Source organism: Jaculus jaculus, chromosome 4, assembly GCF_020740685.1.
Source record: "Jaculus jaculus isolate mJacJac1 chromosome 4, mJacJac1.mat.Y.cur, whole genome shotgun sequence".
NCBI classification, from domain to species: Eukaryota; Metazoa; Chordata; class Mammalia; order Rodentia; family Dipodidae; genus Jaculus; species Jaculus jaculus.
This window is the reverse complement of record NC_059105.1, coordinates 102,106,259-102,133,112: the sequence shown is the minus strand read 5'-3', so window position 1 is coordinate 102,133,112 and position 26,854 is coordinate 102,106,259. Positions and strand designations below refer to the sequence as shown.

At 36.1% G+C, this 26,854-nt stretch overlaps 1 pseudogene; it reads left to right on the top strand.

Moving 5' to 3' along the window:
- Positions 1 to 905: 905 nt before the first annotated feature.
- The window catches only part of LOC101604427, a 137,470-nt pseudogene continuing 111,521 nt past the window's right edge, over positions 906 to 26,854 (top strand).

Here is a 26,854-nt window from a genome sequence, read left to right as displayed (position 1 = left end):
ACTTGTTGCTGGTTAGAATTATCGGACTTGAAGACTTGTCACTGGCTAGAGTTGCTGGACTTGAAGCTACAGAGTTTGATGTTTGCCCTGGTTGTTTTAAATCTTGTATTGGTTGAATGTTCCTTTGCTATGCCCAATGTCATCTATTGCAGTGTGAATATTTATTCTGTGCCATTCTGGGTTTTTTGAGGTTATATTTTGGTATTATGTCTCAGTTAAAATATCTTGAACTATGGGGATGTATGAACATCATTGAGATTGATAAAAACTATGGGGACTTTTAAAGTCAGACTGAATGCATTGTATTTTACATCATGTATGGATATCAGTTTATGGGGGCCAGGGGCAGAATGTGGTGGTTTGATTCAGGTGTCCCCCATAAACTTAGGTGTTCTGAATGCTAGGTTCCCAGCTGATGGATATTTGGGAATTAATGCCTCCTGGAGGGAGTGTATCGTTGGGGGCGGGCTTATGGGCTTTATAGCCAGTTTCCCCATGCCAGTGTTTGGCACACCCTCCTGTTGCTGTGGTCCATCTTCTGTTGGCCAGGGGGTGATGTCCACCCTCTGCTCATGCCATCGTTTTCCCCTGCCATCGTGGAGCTTCCCCTCGAGCCTGTAAGCCAAATAAACCTCTTTTTCCCAGAAGCTACTCTTGGTTGGGTGATTTCTACCAGCAATGCGAACCGGACTGCAACACCAGCTGACCTGCATTGGGACAGCAGGAAGAATGAAGACTCTTTGGAAGGGGCCTGAATGCTGAAGGAGTTTGCTATTCTTCAAAGTCTGCTTTATCCCCCACCTACCCCAGATTAAGAAGTTGGTGGCCCACCTAGTATTATGGAGTATAATAAATTCAGGGAAAAGATGGTCATATAATTTGAAATACAGTTTTGTAATTTGGGAATGGCCATGGGCGGTGTGAAGCAGGCTGGTGAGTTCTATCTGTGGAGACTCCATGGAGCCATGAGTATGAACTGTGGGCTGCACTGACCCAGCAGAGATGCCAGGACTGTGGGATGGCTGGCAAGGAGAGCTTCAGCACTGGACGAAGTTTTCTGGTGTTGTGAGTAGCCTAGCTGGAGGGGCAGAATAGGAACTCCAGAGACTTGTCACTGGTTAGAATTATAGGACTTGGAGACTCATCACTGATAGAGTTGTTGGACTTGTAATCACACAGTTTTATGTTTGTCCTTTCTAAATCTTGTATTGATTGGATATGTCTTTGTTATGAACAATACCATATTTTGCAGTGTGAATGCTTATTTTGTGCCATTATAGGTTTGGGGGACTTTTTTTTTTTTTTTTTTTTTTTTTAGTATTATAGCTCAGTTAGAAAACCTTGGACTAAGGGGATATTTGAACATCATCAGGATTAATAGATTTGAAAATAAAACTATGGGGACTTTTAAAGTTGAATGACTGCATTGCATTTTACATCATATATAGTTATCAGTTTAAGGGGGCCAGAGGTAGAATGTGGGGGTTTGATTCAGTCATCCTCCATAAATGTAGCTGTTCTGAATGCTAGGTTCCTAGCTGATGGCAATCGGATCCTCCTAGAGGCAGTATATTGTGGGATTATGGGTATTTTAACCAGTTTCCCCTTGCCAGTGTTTGGCACATTCTCCTGTTGCTGTTGTCTACCTTATCTTGGCTTAGAGGTGATGTCCACCCTCTGCTCAAGCCATTGTTTTCCCCTGCCATTATGAAACTTTCCCTTAATTTTGTAAGGCAAAATAAAACTCCCCCCTCACACACAAGTTGCTCTTGGTTGGGTGTTTTTCTGGCAGCAATGTGAACCTGAATGCATAAGCAGCAATAATTTTGTCACTAATTTTCCTTTTCTGGTAAAATTCAGTTTGGAAGTAAGCAGGTAACAGGAAGAATTCTAGTTATAGGCCATAAGTTTTATTTGGGTGATTAGAACAAGGAGGCCTACACCAATTAGAGGGAGAAGGCAGAAAGAAAGACAAGTAAATGTGAACAGAATTCATTTCTTTATTGATTTAATTATTCATCATTCTTCAAATTTTTTGACTATTTCCTGTGAGACTGCATTATTGTCATTTAATTCTTCTAGGAGAAGTCTAGAAGCAAAAATTTAAAAAGTATCAGAAAATATTAGAGACATTTTTGTATAAATATCTCTACATACACACCAAAATACATTTGATCTGGCACTATTTTTAAGCTATTATTTTTTAATAACTTTATATTTCCCAATGTGTTGCATGTACCATTCATCTAGCAATGCATATTAAGGAAATAGTCAGGGACTGGATGTCTTGGCAGTTAATGCACTCGCATGCAAAGCCTAATGACTGGAGTTCAATACCCCACTACCCATGTAAAGCCAGATGCAAAAAGTGGTGCATGCATCTTGAGTTCATTTACACTGTCTGGAGGCCTTAGTGTGCTCATTCTCTCTGTTTACTGTCTATCTCTCTAGTTCCCTCTGCCTAGAAATTTTTTAAAAAGTAATAATCAGGTGTGTGGATTTATCTATAAAGATGAAAATTTCAGTTTTATGTAAAATTGTAAAAACAATCTGAGCAAACACCAATAGTGGGCTAGTACAATAAATTGTGTTTATGTTATTAAATACTTTCAACTACTAAAATTATGATGATAAAAACAGCATTTCTATATAACAAATTTAATAATACAGCAAGATATGTATACATAGATGTATAGATATATGTCATAGGCATACATAAACTTTAATGCAAGCTTATAACAAAGCAGCAGTAGTTTCCTACATACATGTCAGTATTGTCAGTTTTGTTAGATAAACTGCAGACTAGAGGAATAGGCATTAGGGAATCAAAATCAAAAGTATTTGGTCATAGCCATCTGCTTTACATAGCATTGTCTCAGGTAAGTTCAGGCTTTGTTTTAGCAGGGAATAATGACACATAAGGACATCTTCAGTGCTATAGACAAATGTTTGTTACATATAAATATCATCTACCTTCTTACTCATGCCTTGAATTCCACAGAGATTGGATTTTTGTGTTCACCTACCTCAAAGAAGTACACAATGAGTAAAATAAGCATTGTGTGTCAATAAGTTGTAATAATTGTTTGAAAGGAGAGTTTTGAAAGAGAAAGATGGGAAATGGATAAATGTAAACTTTCCTTTTAAAAAAAGGAAAAAAGACGGGAAGGAAATTTGTAAAGAACAAGATAGCCATCATTGGTATTTATTTGCAGATCTTTTCTGAAGGTTGATTGATATTTCAGTCATGAAAAGGAGCATGTTTTACTCATACGTAACTGTCAGCCTTTTTTTTTACTGTATATTAAGTTTTTAATTGACTTTTATCTAGACATGTTTACTAAAAAACAACAACAAAACATATAAAGTTTTGTTCCACATTTTATGCCAATAAGTTAAAACCTCATTACTCAGGTTTTGTCGTTGCTTTTGGTTTTCTTTGCTTTCTTTCTTTCTTGCTTGGTGTCACTCTAGCTCAGTCTGGGCTCACATTCACTGTGTAGTCCAAGGCTGACTATGAACTCATAGCAACCCTCTTACCTCTGCCTCCGAAGTGCTGGGATTAAAGGTGTGTGCCACCATACCTCATTTATAAAGTCAGTCTTTAATCAATGGAAAATAAAGATAATAATAGTTCTCTTGTACAAAACATGAGAATATTTAACGCATTACAAAACAATAAAATTCAAGCTCTTACACTATTGTATGGCCTTCTGACTTAGTAAATGATAATTTTGAAAAGTATTATAACCTGTTCTTTTTGCATCTTATCACCTGTTGTACTACAAGTGTTTATTGAGAAATCACTGTGGTCCAGGCAGTACTCTATGGGCTACTACAATGTAAAGTTCTGTTAGACCTGGCACCACAGTGGAAAATGGAGCATATAGTCATTAGTTTATTTCTATGCACCCTTTATCTGATGAGTTTTTCTTCAGGACTCCAGTTTTTTTTTTTTATTAATGCTTTTAAATTTGATGTTTATGTGTATGTGCGTGTGGGGTGTGTGTCTGTATGTGTCCATGCATGCAAGTGTATGTTACCCTACCCATGCGGAGATCAGATGAGAATTCAGGTTGGTCCTTGCCTTTCTAGCTCATGAGAGGCAGAGCCTCTCTCTCTGGATTCATGCTTTGATGCTATTCTTTATTGCAGCTGCCACCACCTTCCAAGAAATTTCCATCTCTGCCTCCCATTCCTTCATAAATGTGCTGGGATTATGGAAGCTCAGCTTTTGGGTGAGTGTTTTATCCAGTGAGCCATCTCCCTTACCCAGGGCTCCAATTTTTAAAAGATGTTATAAACCTTTCACTCAATTGGCTTAGCTAGGGGTATGGACAATTGCTATGCTGCTTGGGCATGCAGGCTGCATCTTAACTAAGAGTAAGGGAGAAAGCATTTCTCCAAAAGTTCTGTGAAGGGAAAGACTATAAGTAAATACTTAAGTTCTTAAAATAACATGAAAATAAAGGATATTAATAGAACAAAAATAACAAAGCTCATAAAGAAAATCAAGGATTATATTGAATAAAATAAGAGGGGATTGGACAAAATACCAAAAGCACAGGTCTGCCATTTGATAAAAAAAAAAAAAAAAAGAATATTGACTAGCAGAAGGAGGGAACAATGTCTCAAATTTTTACATAGGAATTTATTATAATACATTCTAGGAAAATCTTACTGAATGCATAAGTTTTGTGTATGCTTGATGTCTGTGGTGGTGAAGGTGATAGTGTGTGTGTGTGACTATTTTCATGTATGTATTTGGTGTATTCATGTGTATGTTTATATGTACACATGTGTCCATAGACCAGAAGACAGCAGGGGCACTCCTCTTCCACATTAGTTCTTTAAGACATAGTCTCTCACTGAAACCAGAGGTCATCCTTTTTCAGTTGGGTTTGTTGACCTGTGAAATCCAGTCACCCTGTTATCTCTGTCCCTCCCTCAGTCCAGGGATTATAGATACATATGGAGCCACACACAGCTTTTGACATGTGTATTTAGGATGAAATGCAGACTCTCATGTTTGTGCAACATGCACTTTTATCCACAGAACCATCTCCCTAACACTAATGCAAGAGGAGAATGCAAGGTGCTATTCTACCATTAACTCCATATTTTAGATTAAAAGGTCAGTTAAAACAGTGTTGGGAATGTCTGTAATACATAAATTTTAAGAGAGGAGAATTATGCTCATTATAAATTTGATTCCTGTTAAAATCAAGTACAGATCATCTGATCTCCAGTCACATATCCCTTTAATTATCTTTCAAAAATAATTATGGGCTTAGGAAGTACATCTGTGTGATTGCAAGTTCCAAATTACTGGCTGGAGTGCTTTCTGCAAAGCATGAATAGCTCATGGGCTGGCACCAGAAAGAAGCTGAGGTTTGCCTTTCCTGTCTCCTAGCTACAGCACTGAAGCAGGCTCCCACATAGGCAGCTGGAAATGAGTTCTGTTGGCACAATTATATAAATGCCACTATAAGCTCTTATCTTGTCTGTTTTTTCTTTTTCTTTTAGCCTCCCAGCATCATCTTGCTGGATTCCTTAAGATAAAAGTTGACTTAGATATATTGCGACAATAAAAACAAAAATGTCTGAGACCCCAGTTCTATAATATTACCTGCAGACAAGGAGTGTTTGAAACCCAGCTAACACATTGTTCCAGCAGTAATGATGGCCATGCATTCTGAAGACACCTCAAGGTGACTGATTTATCCATTACACAGTCTTTGTCTTACCTGAGACAATTCTTTAAATGCAAGGTCACTATGTTGCATGCCACATACCTTTTAACATATATTAGAAGAACATAGAGCCTTACCAATAAGTCTAAATTGTATGAAGCCCACAAAATGTTTCCAATATTAATATTAATATCCATGAGGGAGCACCAAAAAATGATAGGAGACCTACCACTTTATGTGACTGAGATATGGGAGGAACAGATGGTTACCTCTCAAGTGTTCCACACAAGAAAAAGCGAGCATATGATATATAATTGAAGTTTTCATACATCTGTGATACAACATGGACTTTGAGAGTGAAAATGACATAATAGCTCCAGAATTCATTTTTCATTGACAAAAATAGCAAAATAACTATGTGCTACATTTTAGATAACTAGAATTCATGGTCAGGATCAAGTTTATTCTCTATGGTTTCCTTATCTGTAGGAAACTCATCTGGTAAGTGACTTGAAGCACCTCCTATTGTGGAATACACATCATGATGCCCATGACTATCTTTGACCTTGGAAAAGTGAAGAAAAGTGCCCCAGGCCTTTATAATGGAGATTCTAGTACTGGTCACAATGTGACCAACCCTCTTCTCTCTGCTACAAGACAACTTTTGCAATCTCCATCATGGAAGCAGAACTGAAACTGAAATCAATATGTACCAGATATCTATCACTGAAAAATAAATGCTCTTCTAACCCCAGATATTTGAGAGTAATTTTTTTTTTACTATTGCCTAATTTAATAATTAATATGATCTTGGGATGTCTATAATTAAACTGCATCATGTAGAAGAATATCAGTTTGTTCTCACTCTACAATAATCAACAGTCAATCGATTAAATATTTCTACAGTGAATACCAGCTAAGTGTCCTCTAATTTAAGTTAGATAGAGTCAGACCTCACAGGTTAAAGTATAATCCCCAAGATGCCCCTACTTTCTTACATGAGATGGTAGTCACAAATCCAAGGTTATTTTACGTGAACTTTTGACTTACATGTATATATCATGAGGTTCAATTTACCTGCCAGAATAGCTTACAAAACTCAAAACATTTTAATCTAATTTTAGGTGTTGCTTGTGAAGTATATTACCAAAAATGCAGATGAAGAAATGCATAGGCTGAGATATAGAAAAGTATACATAGTTCTGTGTTCTACCTCTATGGATTTACCTCCACAAAGCACTGTGTCCAGCTACCTGCACCTCTCCAAACCCTGTCCTTTGGAATTTCAGTGGAGGCTTTATTATATTGAAATAATTTATAGTATCATTTGACATTACTGATCAATTTAATCTTCAACTCTTCAACTATCCATGAGGTTGGGATTCTGGGGGATGGGCAGATCCTAACTCTCTAATTCTTCTTTAGCCTTCCAATAACACACTCTATCTTAAGACTGTTCAGTGCCTGCCACTTCCCAATCAAATCAGTAGAATACAATACTATTATTTCTTTGGCTCTGTTAAGGATGTTAGGAGTCATATGGAAGGAAACAGCAAATCCAAAAGTATACTTATAATATCACATACCACAATATACTTCTCTAGAGTGCCTAATTATCTATTGAATACACCCTTATTTTTATTCAGAAACCCACAGTCAACTCTCATTTGCATTTCCCCTTCAGTCTTTAACAATTTTTAGGCTGTATTTTCCCATTTGTCTATACTGATGCAGGCATCACTAAGACCAGTTTAAGTGAATTCAACAAATAAGTATCAAGGGTAGAAATTTAGGTAGAAAATATAGAAACACATATATTGTAATGGGAATTTTATTAAAATTATCAATTAACAGAGTTAGGACAGAGTGGCCACATACAAAAATATCAATACCTCTCTTTGTGAATAGCTCGCTATCTAAAATGAGTAAGTTTAAACCAGCCTGTTTTCTGCACCCTCCTCTGAACATGTCACATTTATCACCACACTACATTTTTGGTTCTATACCTTACTTCTATCTTCTAGAGCTGCCAATTATCAAGTGAGTGAGCACTCAATGTGTGCCAGACACTGCAATGATCTCTTTCATATTCAGTATATACTGGAATACTCTCAATTATGTTATGATAAAGGTTGTTTCATTGTTGTTATTTCACTTAGCAGAAGGCAAAAGTTAATATCAATGTGTGTTGTGTTATATTTCCAACATGGCTAACATTTTTCCCTAAATGTCAGTGTTATATGAGCTACTTCATTCACTAAGGTTAGAAAATTGCACCAACAACCTAAGACAAAATATATATATATATTTCCTTATGAAGTCTTCCCTCATTCCCTTAACCCGATTTCTCCTTATCTTGTCTTAAATCATTACCTTGAAGTTTTCTTTATTGTGGAATTTCAGAAAATATTATAGGACAACTTTTAGAAATTATATGTGCATATTCTTTTTAAACTCAAATTAAAATGTAGCAGATTAAAGTAAATGTTTCCCTCACTTGTTCTCAGTCCTTCTGGATAAAGCAGTTTGAAATTTCCTTTTGTGTGGAGAAGACAAATTGAACAGGATGATTCATAACCCTAATGGATGTTTACACATGGAGGAAACTGAAGCTGAGAAAAAGATGACACTCAGTTACTAAGAGGTAAAGAAGCACAGTATCATTTTATAATTTTATCCTATATCTTCAAATTCTGAATTGAAGATGCTTTCCACTGTCCTATATGGTCCCCTATGGTTACATTCTGTAACACATTTTTATTTTCTAAAGCAATAAAGTTTCTTTTCACTCACCAGACTGCCCAAACAATATGTATTGAAAAGAAAATTCCCATATTTTCTGTACAGCACATACTTTTCCCTTTGGCACTGGAGATCAAACACAGGGCCTTGCACATGCATGATAAGTACTCTACCAGTAAACAACATCCCCAGCCTCTTGCTGTACGCCATTGAGGAAGAATCACATAAACATTTTAAAAAAATATACTTATTTATTTGCAAGCAGAGATTGATGAAAGAGAGACAGAGAGAATAGCCATGCCAGGACCTCCAGCCACTGCAAACTAACTCCAGATGCATGTGCCTCACTGTGCATCTGGCTTTATGTGGGTACTGGGCAATCGAATCCTGGTTGTCTGGCTTTGTGTGCAAGTGTGTCTTAACCACTGAGACATCTCTCCAGCCTTGCTTAAGCATTTCTCAACTCATTCAGGCCTATTAACTTTCCCCTTTGATGGACAGGAACATTGAACTTCCTTGCAAAGTCAGATTTGTACATGACAGGCACTTGAGGATGGGGGTCAAAAGATGAATAGCAGAGTGCTCAGTGCAGTCTCACTCTCACCCATTCAATATTTTGTATGTTTGCACAGCAGGTAGGATTTGAAAGGGAACCTGCCTTTGTCTAGAATAAAAAAAAAAAGAAAAAGACTGGTCTCACCCAGTCAGTGCCACTTCCAATGCTGATGTAACCTTCTGTCAATGCCCAGTATTGAAAAAATACTTCCAAAGTGTCACATTTCATGTGGAAGGAGAAACTCCATGTGATGAATTTGTATGTTAATGTTTAAGGATGGAATAAGAGAGCAGGAAGACTAAAAGAAAAAAAAAATTCGAGGGGCAGTTTCAGAAAAGATGAGGAATTTCCACAAACATGTGTAAACCTTAATGTCACAAATGCTATCATCCCTACAGAGATTTAAGGTCCAGGTAGCTTTGCGAGTGCAATTTCAATTTTAGTTTTTATGACCCTGTCCTTGACAGGGCTTACTAAAATGTAAAGGTGAGAATAGAAAATAGGAACTCATACCAGAGAAATAAAAGTCTAAACAGAAAGCTTTGCTTGTCTCTGGGTCCTAACTTCACTTGCAAGCAACTCTGACTTTGTGTAGGCAATGCTTTTGCTTTAAGGCAAAAACTGAGCACTCAGAAAAGATGGTGGTGGGGCTTGATGACCAAATATTTCCAAAGTCCTAGATTTCAATGTCAGATAATGCTCTCTGTTGAAGCATTACAGGACAATCTTTTTGTTTTGAGGTAAAACACTTTTAAAAAAATCTGCTAGGTAGTTATGATGTTTAAATTATCAGAAGTACAAAACATGATCATTTTTGTTTTGCCATTGTGATCTCCCATTTCTACCTGGGCCCTGTATTCTGTTACTGTTCAGGTGAAGGGAGTGCTTCCTTGAAAGGGACTTCAACTCCCACAGCTTGGGAAAAAACTCTTCTCAGCACCCTGGGCTTTTTTGATCTTGGTGAATATGTCATTGAGACCCCTCTTCGCTATGCTCTGAGAATGGTATTGACACAGGAGCATGCATCACCTACATAGGAACGAAGTCACCCAAACACTTCCCAGCCCTGTCTCAAACAGTGTAAGAAACTTAAAGATTGGAGCCCTGGAGAGTGGAACTAATCAAAGCTTCTTTCTACATGAAACGTTAGTCCAGTGTCTTCTGCAAATGATGGAAAAAAAAAAAGTTTGGATTACAACATGCCAGAAAAGAAGTAAAACTCTCAAAATTATATTTATGTGATTAGAAAAAAATAGGGATTTTTTTCATCAAGTGTATAAATGTGGAAGACATAGGAATATTCTTTAATTATATTAAGAAAAATATAAAGTTGAAGTTATGTGCTGTAATTACCTTATAAAGAGAAAAACATCTTTGTGTATCTAATAGTAAAATGGTTAAATTTAAGTTATAAGCATTTAATTTATAGGAAGTGTGATTTTTGCCTGGAGAGATGGGTTAGCTATTAATGCACTTGCCTACAAAGCCTAAGGAATCAGGTTCAATTCCCCTGTACCCATGTAAACCAGATGCACAAGGTGGTACATGCATCTATAGTTCATTTGCAGTGGCTCTGGGCCATGACATACCCATTCTCTCTATTTACCTCTTTGTCTTATAAATAAATAAATAAAGGAATAAATACATAAATGTTTAAAAGGTGTGATTTTGACTATAATGTTCTTGTTTAGTGTAATTTCTATACTAAGTAGCAGTGGAAACAGGGGTAGTCTACATAGTAATATATACACATATATCTAGAAATATTTTTCAGGAACCATATACTATTGGTTATATTCTGTATCTCAATATGCTCTTGTATATAAACACACACATATGCATATTTTAATGCATAAGAACTAAAACCTAAATTATTTGTATTTTCAAAAGATAACTGTAAAATGAATGTTACTATTTTACATTAAAATCACAACAGAGCTAAAATGTTAAGCACAACTCTACTTGACTTTCTCAATATGGCAGTTATCTTTAAATTATGTACAGATTTTAAATAAATGTCCTCCTTCAAGTGTAATACAAATACCAGGCAAACAGAAGATCTAATCCATGCATGCTTCTTTTCTCAGTGCATAAAAGGCACACAAATGGATAACATTGAATAAAGGGGCATGTTATTGGTAAGGCTTTCAAATGCAGAAAGGTGTATACATACATATCACCCAAATATGGAAAATAGCACAAGGGACATTGGTTAATTTTAATTAACACTCAGAAAAGAAACAGTACAGAGGTAGGTGATTTCTCACAAAATGTTTGGGAAGGGTCAATATTTTGGCCTCAGAAAACAAAGGTAAGAAACACAGATAACTTAGGGAAAAAAAAGTTTGAGTCTAGCAGGAAGAATTTGGTCAGAATTTATCTTTGTGATCTTTATCCCAGGACCATAAGCACTAGACTTTTGGTACAGATTTTTGGGTCAGGCTATAGTAAATTATACTTAAATTTCTTAAATGTTTTTAGTGCTGAGACATTTTTAAAAAGTCATTGCATCTTTCTGATGTGAATCACATTTTTAGTATCCCAGGACTTATGGAAATTATAGATTTATCTTTAGTAGTTTACATAGATAACCACAAGGAAAGATTCCTTTAAATCAGGGACAAAGCTGAGCCTGAGGAGCACTTAAGGCTTGAGTCATATATTTCATGGTCAATGTCTTACACATTCTCCAAATGCAGGCATTCATTTATTTTCATACTTGAAGATTAGAAGAACAAAACTCACCCTGTATTACATAATGACCCTGACCTATTCTTACAAAAAGTTAAAAGCATATTCATCCCATCCCCGCAAATACAAAATAGCAAATTTATTTAGGTCATTTGTATAATTCAGGACTCTGATTCTAGGGCCTATATATTCCTGTATCTATTATTTTATCATCTCTCTTTGAACTTTTATAAACTAATGGCTAGCTAAATTTTAGGGACACTACCTGGATTAAAAATTTTAGTAAGAGAAGAAATATCAAGAAAATGAAAGTCACTAGCCACTAAATCTTTTATTATTTCACCTTATCTTGAGGCTGTACTTATGATCTGATGCTTGAGTGACCTTTCCTAAACATACAGGCTTTTCCCTTTAGCTAAGTCCTCATTTTATTGGATTTTTTTTCCTAGTGATTCAAGCCTTATTTGCCAAGAGTTCCAAATACTGAAAGCCCCTGACCATGTGAGCTCATAGTGATACAAGTTACTGGGAGAATCATCTGTTATACTACCTGTCTCTCAACCTTCACTGTACAGAAACAGTAATATTTATTAAAGATAATAAAAAATTCCAAACCAAGGTTATGTATTCTTGCAATTCTGAAGATCCTCAAAAGGCCAGATTGACAGACTAAATTTCCAATTTGATGGAGTTATTGAAAGTCTTCTGGTGGAATTATTCTCCCCCAGGTAAGCAAAACATAAAATAAAATAAATAATAAACAAGCAAACTAAGACTCAAAGGAACCATAGTAGTGAATGAATGTCTAAATCACAGATTTTTCACATAACCACTTTTGAACTCATTCCTGTTGGCTTTATCACAGAGATACAGATTACACACACACACACACACACACACACACACACACACACACACACACACACACACATCATTCAAAGTGAGTAATGGTGATGCAATCAACCTGAGCATTACAAAACTAGAATGAAGAAGCGTAATTAAAGGTCCAGATGGGACTAGATTCAGTCAGAAAACTAGGAGTTGAGAAATCATCAACTACTGAAATGGGATTGCAGTGAGGGACTGTGGTAAAGGCCAAGGGAAGCTGTTTGCATATAGCAACTGCCTCTGTGGATTCACAGGTAAATGTTTGCTGTTAAGCTCACAGTCACTCAGTCATCAGGAGAGTCAAGCACAGAGTGTCTAGACAGAAGTTAGACAGAGAAGAAAATCTGAAAAGTGCCAATAAACCTATACCTGTCCATTACTGCAGAAGAAATAAGCCCATGGAAGAATAGCAGGCTCACCACTGCTTTCCAGTTTTCCTTAGTACTTCTACCAGATAGCCGTGAGCGATTCTTTCATGATCCCAGATCCACTACTTCAGCACACCCACTGACAGCATAGTTCACTGAGTTGTGTATCTGTGTTTATATGTGCAAGGAATTTTACAAAATAGAATAATAAATCTATGTGTATAGTTTAAAACAAATTACATTTACCCATATGAAAAATTTCATCACCAAATAAATAAACAAATAATAACATGAGAAAATGTAGATTGGAGCAGACAAACAGTGTTAACACTTTCATGATCCATTATGGATGGATTATTAAAGTTATGGCTTTGGAGCCAGGTGGGGTGGTACACACCTTTAATCCCAGCACTCAGGAGGCAGACGTAGAATGATTGCTATGAGTTCAAGGCTATCCTGAGATTACATAATGAATTCCAGGCCCATCTGGGCTAGAGGGAGACCTCACCTTACAAAACCATATATATATATGGCTTTTACTCAAAGTAAAGAGCATAAAGAAAGAGGAGAATGAATAATGTAATTAATGAGTGACTAGTAGCTTTCAGTGAACAAAGTACAGATTATTCAGAGATATAAAATATAAGTAAATGGAACTAGATAGAGCATGAAGTTAAATTTTATTCCATAGGGTTTGGCTTAGAACTATGGACAGACCAATCATTATTTTAAATTTGAGAGTACTGATAGGTTTGTTTTTGAGAGAAATTGTTCATGAAGTAGTTTACATGCTGGGTTAGAAGTTTAAGGGACTATAGAAGGGAGGTTTGCAAAGACAAAATTTGAAGAGTTCTAGAGAGATATTAATAAGAGCAAGTTGTTAGTAACAAGATGAGAGAATAAATTTGACATTTATGATGATAATCATATCTAATGCTTTGTCACTAAATATGGAAATCAGAACATAAAAACATGTAAAATATTATTTTCAATATTCTATCTTAAGTAGATTTATGTAGAATAAGGCTAATTTAAGTTGCTATACTACACTGTTTAAGCTTCAATGATCACAGTGAAAATGGCACAAGACATGTTGAGTCACCACACATATTCTTAAGGGAATCCTGACAGAGTCAATCCTCAGTAGCCTAAAAACCTAGAATACAGGATATGGCATCATAAGAATCATGAAGTGATGGAGAAAGATGAGGGCATAGAGACTGGAGGAGAATGGATTTAAAATTCATCACACATTGTTTTATTCCAGTTTTATAAAATCATTTTCTTGAGATATTTTGAAACACATTTTAACCTCAACCAGTGACTCTGATCATTTAAACTAGGTTTGTAAGCTATGTTTTTGATGTGTATGACTTAAAGGGTACTAGTCATATCACAGTCTTTGTGACTAAGAAGTACCCAATATGCATAGCAATAAGTAGCAGCCCTGCTTCTAAAGCATCAAGAGGGGTTCTTTTATGCAAAATTTCACAAATATAGATCATATGTGGGATAAAATATAAAGAATAAGTGAATATAAGCCCATGTTGAAGTAATAAAAATTTAACATGTTTCTTGTCTTGAAACATCTATAGGGTAACTCACAAAGTACAGAATTAACAACAGTAACTTTGCAACATTTTCTATGAACTTTGAACCTTGGATCTTTTTATGTATAGATATATATACAAGAGACTAATATAAGAAAACAAAGTAAACAAAGATGAATACAGTCAGATATTTCATGCAGAATATCAAGTTTCATGAATTTTCTGTACTATTGCTGAGTTAATTTCCTATAAAATAATAACATATTAATTTAACCAAAATAAACCCAACTGTTACTAAAAGAAATGCAAACAAATAAGGCCAAGGAAACACACACACACACATGAAACAATGAGAGGTAGGAGGTTGTGTTGAAGTGTGCTTGCTGAACAAGCATGTGAACATGAGCTTGATTCTCAGCACCCATGTAGAAAAAAAAAAAAAAAAAAAAAAAAAAAACTAGGCATGGCTGCACATGTCTGTAACCCTAGGGCAGAAGAAGGCAGAGACAGATCAAGTCAGTGTTGTGTTTAATTTCCTATTGTTGGTATAAAACACCTGACCAGAAGCAGTTTATGGGAGGGAAGGATTTATTCCATACTTAGTTTTGAGGAAAAGTTTGATCATATGAAGAAAGCTGGTTATTTCATTATATACCCATAGCAGAGAGAAAATAGCATGCACACACTGGAGGGCTGGACTCCCCACCAACAAATTCCATCCCAGAAATATACCACCTACAGTATGGTTCCACCTCTCAAAGTCTTCCACTGGTATCTAAATAGGAATTTTAACTACAAATTACTGAGGCTATGGGAAACATTTAAATTCAAATCAGCACATTCTGTCCCTGTCTATCACAGACTCATGATCATCTGCAATGCAAAATTCAATCATTCTTACTTCAAAAGTCCCCATAGTCTTTATCAACTTTAACACTGTTCGAAAGTGCAAAGTTCCATTGGAGATTCAAGACAGCTTCTTAACTGTGAGACCTGTAAAATCAAAATTCAACTTACATATTTTAAATTTTTTTGTTATTCAATTTTTTTTTTTTTATTTGAGAGCGACAGACATAGAGAGAAAGACAGATAGAGGGAGAGAGAAAGAATGGCGTGCCAGGGCTTCCAGCCACTGCAAATGAACTCCAGATGCATGCATCCCCTTGTGCATCTGGCTAACATGGGACCTGGGGAACCGAGCCTTGAACCGGGGTCCTTAGGCTTCACAGGCAAGCACTTAACCGCTAAGCCATCTCTCCAGTCCCAAGTTACATATTTTAAACATATAATGGCACAGAGTATATACATTCCCATTATAAAAATAAGGTGTAATAAGGAATAGCTAAACCAATGCACGATCAATAAGCAGTGAGGAGAACATCAAAATCTGCAATTTCATATATGGCACCTGAGTCCCATGATAAAATCCTTTAGCTCCAAAAACTTTAGCAACTTTTTTCCCATCTTGTTGTGCTGCTTGCTTCCCAGGCAGATTCACCCAAGATAGAGCTAGAAGCTTTCCTTTGTGGTCATACCATAGTCCTGATATTCTAAACTCCTCTGGTCTCCATTGCTATTCACAGTTCATCTTCATAGCCCTATACAATGGCATGATTCATCTACTCTACAGGGATTTATATTCTACTTCACATAGCCACACTTTAGTGACTCCTGGAACTAAGTCTGCTTCATGAGCTTCTTTCTTACATTTCTCATGCTTCCAAAATCAGTAGCAGGAGAGTATCATAGACAAATTTGTAAATCAAGAGGAAATTTGTTTTTAAATGGGAGCATCATATTCCTTCAGCATTCTTTCTTCAGCCATCCTCCTTTCAAAAGAATAATTTCCATTCTTACTAGCTTTAGTCTTCCATGAGTTGGGTTTTATCCTCAAGGTTTCTTTCTATTGTCCCAATACAAAACAGTTAGCCTACCTTTTTTGGTGGTAATCTTGTTAACAACTATAGTTTAAGTGGCAAGTCTCTATGTCTATCACTTCAAACTTGTTTACATTAATTTCTGTGATAAACTGTACATATTTGAAATCTTTGTTTTATACTTTCTGCCAAGTACTTCATCCCATTATTTTTAAATTCAACTTTGCTCAAATTCTGAGGACATGGGTAAAATGCAGCCAGCTTTTCTGTCATACTACAGTTCCACCAAAGTTCATATTTCATTTGGTAAACCAAACCTCACAGTTCACAATTCTTTCTGCATTTAAATCTTTTAATTCTGACCAGAATGGTCCATCAAAATCTACTGCACTGCAAAGTATTCTTTTGGCCAAGTTTTCAAATACACATTTCTCCAACAAATCATATCCGAAATGCTCAAAGCCATACAATCATATGTCTTGTGGTACTGATCCCATTCCAGTGCTACCAACTTTCCATTATAGTTGCCTTCTCCTTGATGGGTCAAAACACCCAACAAGGCGCAGTTTATGGAAATAATATGTTTATTTCAGGCTTATAATTTCTAGGGGAAGCTTCATCATGGCAGCAGAAGCTGGCACACTTCATCATACATACACAGCCGAGAGCAAACAGCAATCATAAGCTGCCTCTGAACAGACAATAGGGCTGGAATCCTGAACTCCATGATCCACCCCCAGCAGTACACCTCCTACACAGCAAGGTTTGCCTCCCAAAGACTCCATCAGCCATAGTCCAAGTAAGAAGCTTAATCACAAATACCTTAGGCTATGGGGATATTTCATTCAAACCACCACAGGCAGACACCTGATGTCCTCTCCTAGCTTTTGCACAAGTGTGTATAGGGCATGTGGCACTTTATACACCTGTGCATATACCTGTGAAATAGTTATCAGAAAAGGACTGTACCAGCTGTGCCTACTTCCATCAAAGTCAAATGGGCTGATAAAACTGTAATCAGTGAGAGATGGAATGTTGGAAATCAGAGCCAAATTACCTTGGACTATCTTTATGACCCCAATAGCCATTTACTGCCCACCTCTGTGTCTGACCTAACATCCTAATAACTAACAATTAATCAGGTGAAAACTATGGAATGTACTAGCAGCTCACCAGCTTTCACCAACCCAAACGGCTAACAATATCATCAGATAGCGTCTAAGGCCTATGGTGCAGATTACTCCATCTTTCTGTAACCACTCTACCTGATGGCCAGCCATTATATTTTAAAAATGCCTTGATTTATGACTTTTGTCTGTTATATACCTACAAAACCTTCATGAAATTGCTAACACATTGAAACACGAAGTTGGACTATCCTAATCTATGTTCTCAGGCCATTTACACTCATTTTTGTCTCCATAATAAACTATCTTGTACCCCTTTGAAGTGAGAGTTGTCTTTTATTTCATATATCACATATAAAACAGCATATATACATATACACACATATATAAGCAATATATATATACACACATATATATATATACATATATATATATACATATATATACATATATATATATACATATATATATACATATATATATATACATACATATATATATACATACATATACACATATATATATACACATATATATATACATATATATATATACATATATATATATATATATATATATGTATATATATGGCAAATAAAAATGAGACAAGCAAAACTATTTTAAAAAATGAAACAATAAGACTTTGCAAAAGGTTGACTAGATATGCAAAAATCTTTTTAGGACCAATCATGCATACATACAGAATGACACTGTTAAGTGGAGCTGTGGAGGCAGACCATAGCAACAATTTTATATTATCATCATTAAGAAGTTATATTCAAGCAAATCATTTTATGTAATTCTTTAGTTAATAATTATTTACATGTGCACTGAGTTAATAAGACTTGTTGGAGGTAAAGTAGTCTACCAATACTCTCTGACTGTGGGCTCTACTTTTGTGCACATTTTGAGTAGCTTTTCTTTGCAGTGTGAAGTACAATTCTCTTGGGATACAAGTTGTTCTATGATTCTTATGTATTTCATCAATATTGTTTGCTTTCCAGTCAAATGAACTTCATTCTTCCAATTAGAAATATTTTACTTATTTAGGAGAGAGAGATAGAGGCAAATAGAGAATGGACACACCAGGACCTCTAGCCACTGAAAATGAAATCTAGATACATGCACTACTTTGTGCATCTTCTGCCAATGTTTTTGAAGTAGTATTTTGCATTTTGACAATATGCCAAAATGAAGGAAGGTACATTATAGTATGGAGGCCTAAAGAACAGAATTTTATGTTCCACTAGCCTGGAGGAGAGCACATTGTTCTTCTGTTATTCTCTTGCAGATTATCAGTCTTTTTGGCATTGTAGGTAAGAAGTTAATTAAACAGAACTTAATAAATAAGTAGAGATAGGTAGATATACTAAATAAGAAGAAAGGAAAACATTACAGTAGGATTAAATGGATAAATGGAGAAGTTTTGAGGACCATATAGTCTTCACGGATAGCAAAGAATCAGATATAAATGAAGCCCTAGTTGAAACCAGACTCACCTTCCTTCATAGAAAAATTTCACCAAGTATAAAATGCTACATGCACATTTTTCTAGGAGAAATGAGCAGCTTTTGAAAAATTAGAAGTAATCAAATAATATGATAAATTCTCCAATGTAGAAAGATTAAGGTGGCAGAATTATATAGCATTTTATTCTGATTGAGAATTTTGTGTTACCATTTTAAAATAAAGGTAAGAAAGTAATTGTAAAGTAGTAACATGTTTTGTGTAAGAAAAGTCCTGCACTGTTTTTCTGTTAAAAGCAAAAAGCAAGTAGATTATCATTGCAAGGTTCCAAACAAGAATAAATAAGTACGTTAAGAAAAGAAGAGAGAAAACATTTGGGAAGTAACAGAATACATCTGTTTTTAAGGCAAGGACAATGACAGCAGATGAAAGGGCTGTCATTGTGCATAGCTAATATGGTAGTAGGAAATTTACTAAATTAAACAACACAGAATGTTTGGAGGAGAATCATGAATGTAGTTGATATTAGTCATGTTTGAAATGTTAGTGAGATACAAGTAGGAATGTGTAGATGGTGCTAAGGAATTTCATCTCTGAGCAAAGCCCAATCTAGAAATACAGGCTGGGGAGTGTTCCATATACATGGCGTTCTCATGAGCGCATTATGTGAGTTAAAAAACTGGAAGTGAATGGCATCTCTCAAGAAAGAAAAATTTGAAAGTTAAAAAATAGTTAAATAATAGCCAGCATTGTAAATTAATTGAGAATTTCATGTTACCATTTTAAAATAAAGATAAGAAAGTAACTATAAAGTAGTAATCCATGTTTTGTGTCAGGAAAGTTCTGTACTATAATTAACCATTGCTAAAGGCCAGCCACTGTTTCAAAAGAAAGCAATTTATATCCATTAAGTAAACCCATTTGTCAGTTTTCTTCTAATTGTTTTGTCCTCATGAATAATCCCTTTTACTGTTTTCTTAAATCCCTACTTTAACAACAACAACAATAAAACTATTGAGGCATTGTAAGACAAAAATGCCAAAACTCTCAGATCAGATACTAAGAGTTGACTGAAATTTATGAAAAAAAAATGATGTTTTTCAGTGCTCTTACATATCTGGAAACCTTTCTGAATTATTTGGGTGGATGACATTGTTCTATTCAAGAATAACTCTTGATAATGTGAGTATAGCAATATGGAATCTTTAAGTGCAAGAGCTTGCATATAATAGATGCTCTATAAATATTGTGGTAAGGACAAAATTGTACAACCACAGACTCTCAGGCTTTGATATGCTGAGCTATTATATGCATAAAAATGAATCTTGACATTAATTATAAGCAGAACTGTCAGATGAGGCAATTTTTCCCCCATCCCAAATGACCTTTAAAAAAGATGACCTGTAATGGGTACACCTGCATAATGGATTTTCTCTGTTTCTTTCACTTAAAGCTAATTGACTATAGATTGAGAAAAATTAAAAATGGATGTTTATGGCCTAGAGTGTCAAGAGAGTTGGATATGCCTCCACTGATTATCAAACTTCTCAGGAAAATTATGAATCTTGTAGCAATTCTCTGCTAAGAGCATGTCACTCATTTGCAAGATTTTTTTTGAAGTTTAGTATTTATAGAGAATTTTTATCAAGTTATATCTGAGTCAGCTATGAAACATAATATTATTTATCTATATAATTATACAATATTCCATGTGGAAAATATATTTATTTATATGTTGCTAACAAAATTACTTTAAGATGTTCATTTTTCTGAATTGTGTTAGACTCTTAGAATTTATGATTAATAAAGCTAATGATTTGGGGAGTCCAAAAGAATAATATTAGTTAAATAGGAAATTAAACAGGAATTATGAGGCAAACTGACAAGAGACAAGTAATTATCTGGAAGAATATTTGAGACTAGAATTTAAATCTCTATTCTGCACAAATAACACTAATATATTTATCTATTTCTTTGTCTTTACTATACTAGCTTTGGTAGGCAACTCAGGAAATCAGATAGCAGTAGAAACATATTATCCCAAGATACAATTTCTTGTGTCAATAGTAATGAAATTAAACAATTGACCTCTCTAATCCAAATTATGAGTTTTCTAATAAAACTTAGTTTACTAAAGTATAATAAAATGCAGAGAAAATGTATATAATTGGTTACACACATGTTAAGACATCACTGAACTCTCACTAATCTTTTGACCTATTTAATTCAGAAACCTTAATTTAGATGTAGAAGAAACTCCATTTACAACAACAGTAGAAAACCCATTAGTCATGGACCATGGACCATGAAGCTGCATCTCTTTCCCTCTTTGAAATAAAGGGTGATAGAGTATGCTGATTGATGGCAGCCTCAGAGTTGTTTACTAAGTGAATGGAGAATCTGCATCTAATTGGTCTTATTTTTTTTGAATCAATTAAAATGGTGAAAAAAAAATAATAAGTACTTCCAGGATGAAGAGATGGATTAGCAGTTAAGGTGCTTGCCTGCAAAGTCTAAGGACTCATGCCCAACACTCCAGATCCTACATTAGCCAGACACACAGTGACACAAGTGTGCAAGGTTGCACATGTGCACAAGAGGGCATGCACATCTAGAGTTTGATTGCAGTGGCTGGAGACCATGATGCACCTATCCCCTCTCTCACTCTCATTCACTGTACCTCTCTCTCTCACTCTCTCACATTAAAAACAAAGACAATCTTTTGGGCTTGCCTCAAAAAAAGAAAGTGCTTTCTGTCAACTGCACTCCCTAATAACATATTTCTGAATTAAGATGAATAGTCTTGAAGAGACTTAAATGACTTCAAATGGGGATAGAGAAAACATGGCTCTATATGCGGATAGTTGTACAGCAGTCATGGTGTATACATTATCACTTTTCACTAAATGTATGTACACACACACACACACACACACACACATAATTCATATTGCATATACATGTGTACGTATATGTATATGTGTATCTGTTGTTCCTTTTCTTTCCAGAAATTTAGTTTTTGGAATCATCATTTATATTCATGTGAGCTTTCCAGTGATGCAGCTGCATGAGATACTCATGCTGCTATAAGCAATACTTCACTAATATCTTTGTAAACTCACCAGTTCAATAAGCTAGTCAAGAGGAATCTTTCTCTTTGGTCTGCTCTATCTGAAATGAATAGGCCCCGTTCAGATTTTCCCAGGAAAAGTCACATAATATACTAATTAAGTAATAATTCTGAGAATTACTTTATTTTATTTTATTAGTTGAGCTAAACTCTTGTTAAGAGGATCTTAAATATTTAATTGCCTTTTTCCATCAATCTTTCTGAAAAATTAAAATGGAAGCCATAACTGGCCAGTTATCCTATCTATCTGAGTAACCACTGAACTGACTATTATGGTCCCTGGAAAAACAGAAGTTAAATATAAGTCCATCGTATATTCATTGATTCAAAGTTTTTTTTTTTTTTTTTTGCCTTCCATATCTTTATTATTATTATTGTTATTCACATCATCTTTTTTTTTTTAATTTAATTTATTAGTTTTCTTTTCAGTAAATACAGGCAGTTTGGTACCATTATTTAGGCTCATCTGTGATCTACCCCCTCCCATTAGACCCTCCTTGTTATTGAAAATGGGTCGTGCATTGTGGAGTTAGCCCCCAGTTATTAGTATGATAAATGTCTCTGAGAATCATGACCCAACATGTAACTCTGACATTCTTTCCGCCCCCTCTTCCGCAAGATTTCCCTGAGCCATGTTGGGTTCATTTTTGGTCTGCTTCAGTGCTGAGGTGTTGGGGGCCTCTGAGGCTCTGGCTCTCTGATTTGGTAGGAGTTGATTTTTCTCTGCAATGATCTCCTTCCCCTTTGTGCTGGTATCTGGTTCACAGGAAAACATCACCCTTGCTTATTTCGCCAGTTGTCCTTAGTTTCAGTTGGGCCCCTTCTGAGGTATGTTGGGGCAGCTCTCTTCTTAGGATCTGCATCTATCTGGAAAAGAGAAGCAGATTCTCCAACGGAGAGTAAGTTAGTACCCAGAAAATTGAGATAACACTTACTTTTTTGATAGACAGTTTGATAGGTGTCGGCCCTCTTATACCCCGTGATTGATGGTAGCTTGATATTGTAGAGTGGGCTTATGTTTGGGTATGGTTCTGACTTGTTTCCCAGCTCCAGCTAAGGGTCTAGTACCACTGAGTGGATCAGTTAGCCAAATCAAGAGCAATTGATTCCTCACCATGGATATGTACCACTATTGCACTTGTGTGGGTATCACATCCGGTTAATTGTTGCTACTTAGGGTAAACAATGTGTTGCTTGGACAGATCTTGGTCACTTCCCCCAGTCGCCTATGTAGTGCCTTCTGGCACTAGACACGCTGACTGTCTGGGGACTGACTCTCTCCTGGCTTCCAGCCATGTCATTCCATTTTACGTGTCAGCTGCGTATGGAGTCTTCAGTAATAGGGTCTTACCACTGGCCTTTGGTGGGTCATCAATTACTCTGACAGAAGTCTGTCATTGTTTTGGGAAACCTTGTAGGTTTCTCTGATCAAAAGCTCATTGTGGATGGTAGCCCCAAGCTGGAAGTGGGGGTTACAGGTCAGTGTCCACTAAGAAATTGAGGAAAAAGATAACTAATATACAAGAGTTAGAGAGGAGAGAGATAGAGGGGAGAGGGGGAGAGGGAGGGAAGGAAGATGTAGGAGATTTAGGTCAGTCTTGATCCTACCCTCTCCAGTGTCTTGTGGTTCAGGTGTTTCCTGTAAGGGACTAGTGAAGGTTCAGTCATTTGGTCTGTCTTTTAGGAAGTAGAATTTTATGGTACCATTGCCGTTTGGGTCCGGATTACTGTTTTCCACCCTTTGATTCCCTCCCCGCCCTCCCATCCATCTTATTGTCTAGTCCATGAGGTACTTGCTGGGTATGTAAGGCATTTTGGGCAAATTCAGGTTAGGTGTTGCAGATGAGTGAGACTATGTGTCGATTTTTTTTTCTGTGATTGGGTAAGTTCGCTGAGAATGATCTGTTCCAGGTTCAACCATTTTTCCTCAAATTTCTTTAAGTCGTTTTTTCTTACTGCTGTATAGAATTCCATTGTGTAGATATACCACATCTTTGTTACCCATTCTTCTAATGATGGACATCTGGGTTGATTACAGCTTTTAGCTATTACGGATTGAGCTGCTACAAACATGGTTGAGCAAATCTCTCTGGCTTTTGGTTTGAAGGTTTTAGGGTACATGCCCAGTAATGGTATAACTGGGTCTGTTGGTATTTGTATAGTCAGCTTTTTCAGGAGTCTCCATATTGCTTTCCAAAGTGGTTGTACCATCCTGCATTCCCACCAACAGTGAATGAGTGTCCCTGCTTCTCCACATCCTCGCCAGCATTTATTTTCATTTGACCTTTTGATGTTGGCTATCCTTATTGGGGTAAGGTGGAATCTCATAGTTGTTTTAATTTGCATTTCTCTGATGATTAGGGATGATGATCATTTTCTTAGGTGTGTGTTTGCCATTTGTATCTCTTCCTCTGTGAATTGCCTGTTTAACTCTGTGCCCCATTTTGTGAGTGGGGTATTTGTCTTCTTATTGTTTAGACTTTTGAGTTCTTTGTAAATTCTAGAGATAAGGCCTCTATCAGTTGGATAACCTGCAAATATTTTCTCCCACTCTGTGGGTATTCTATTGGCTTTGTTTATTATATGCTTATCTGTAAAGAAACTCTTCAGCTTCATATGATCCCAATGGTTGAGTGACTGTTTAAGAACTTGAGCCACTGGGGTTTTATTCAGTAAGTCTTTTTCCATTCCTATATCATGGAAAGTACTTCCTACATTTTCTTCCAGTAGTTTTCGAGTTTCTGGTCTTATGTTGAGGTCTTTGATCCATTTGGATTTGAGTGTTGTGCATGGTGAAATGTGTGGATCAAGTTTTAGTTTCCTGCATATGGTTATCCAGTTTGTCCAGCACCATTTGTTGAAGATGCTATCTTTTTTCCAGTCTATATTGTTTGGGCCTTTGTCGAATATCAAGTAGCTATAGTTGCTTGGCCCAAAATCCGGGTCCTCAAGTCTATTCCATTGGTCTCTACTCCTGTTTTTATGCCAGTACCATGCTGTTTTTATTACTATGGCTTTGTAGTATAACTTTATATCGGGTATGGTGATGCCACCAGAGGTATTTCTTTTGCTGAGGATATGTTTGGATATGCGAGGCCTTCTGCCTTTCCATATGAAATTTGAGATCATTTTTTCTATGTCTGTGAAGAACATTGTAGGGATTTTAATTGGAATTGCGTTAAATCTATATATTGCCTTTGGTAGGATTGTCATCTTCACAATGTTAGTTCTGCCTATCCAGGAGCATGGGAGGTCTTTCCATCGTTTCAAGTCCTCCTCAATTTCTTTTTTGAGAGTTTTTATATTTTCGTTGTATAGATCTTTTACTTCCTTGGTTAACGTTATTCCAAGGTATTTTATTTTATTTTTTGCTATTGAAAATGGGACTATGTCCTTTATTTCTTTTTCTGTGTCTTTGTCATTTGCATATAGAAATGCTTCCGATTTTTGTGCATTGATTTTGTATCCTGCTACTTTGCTATAGGAGTTAATCACCTTCAGGAGTTTTGGGATGGAGTCTCTCGGGTCTCTTACATATACAATCATGTCATCAGCGAATAGAGCTAACTTAACTTCTTCCTTTCCAAATTGTATCCCTTTTATTTCCTTCTCCTGCCTTATTGCTTGGGCTAGTACTTCCAGAACTATATTGAAAAGCAGAGGTGAGAGAGGACATCCCTGTCTTGTTCCTGATCTCAATGGGAATTCCTCCAGTCTCTCTCCATTAAGAATTATTTGGGCCTTTGGAGCTTTGTATATTGCCTTTATTATATTAAGATGTGAACCGGCCATGCCGATTCTCTCCAATGTTTTGATCATGAAGTGATGTTGTATCTTGTCAAAGGCCTTCTCTGCATCTATCGAAATGATCATGTGATTTTTATGTTTAAGCTTGTTTATGTGGTGTATTACATTGACAGATTTTCGTATGTTGAACCACCCTTGTGTTCCTGGGATAAATCCCACTTGGTCAAGGTGGATAATGCTTTTGATGTGTTGTTGGATTCGGTTTGCGAGAATTTTGTTGAGGATCTTTGCGTCTATGTTCATTAGGGAAATAGGCCGATAGTTTTCTTTTCTTGTGGTGTCTCTGCCTGGTTTTGGGATTAGGGTGATACTAGCTTCATAGAAGGAGTTGGGTAGTTTTCCCTGTTCTTCAATTGTGTGGCACAGTTTTAGGAAGATTGGTTTGAGTTCTTCCATGAAGGTTTGATAAAATTCGGCTGGGAATCCATCTGGTCCTGGACTGTTCTTTTTTGGGAGGTTTTTTATTACTTTTTCAATCTCCATGAGTGTGATGGGTTCATTGAGGTGGTTGATCTGCTCTGAGTTTAGCTTTGGTAGATGATATGCATCCAGGAATTTATCCATCTCCTCCACATTTTCCAGTTTTGTGGAGTAGAGGTTTTTGAAATAAGTCCTGATGATTCTGCCGATTTCACTGATGTCTGTTGTAATCTCTCCTTTTTCATTTTGAATTTTGTTAATTTGGAGTCTCTCCTTTTTTTGCTTGATCAAATTGGCCAGAGGTTTGTCAATCTTGTTTATTTTTTCAAAGAACCAGCTCTTTGTTTTGTCAATTGCCTTAATTGTTTCCTTGGTTTCCAATTCATTAATTTCTGCTCTGATTTTAATTATTTCCCTCCTTCTGGAGCTCTTTGGGTTGGAATTTTCTTGTTTTTCCAATGCCTTTAGGTGGATGGTTAAGCTATTGATTTGGGATTTTTCTGTCTTTTTTATGAAGGCATTGAGTGCTATGAATTTT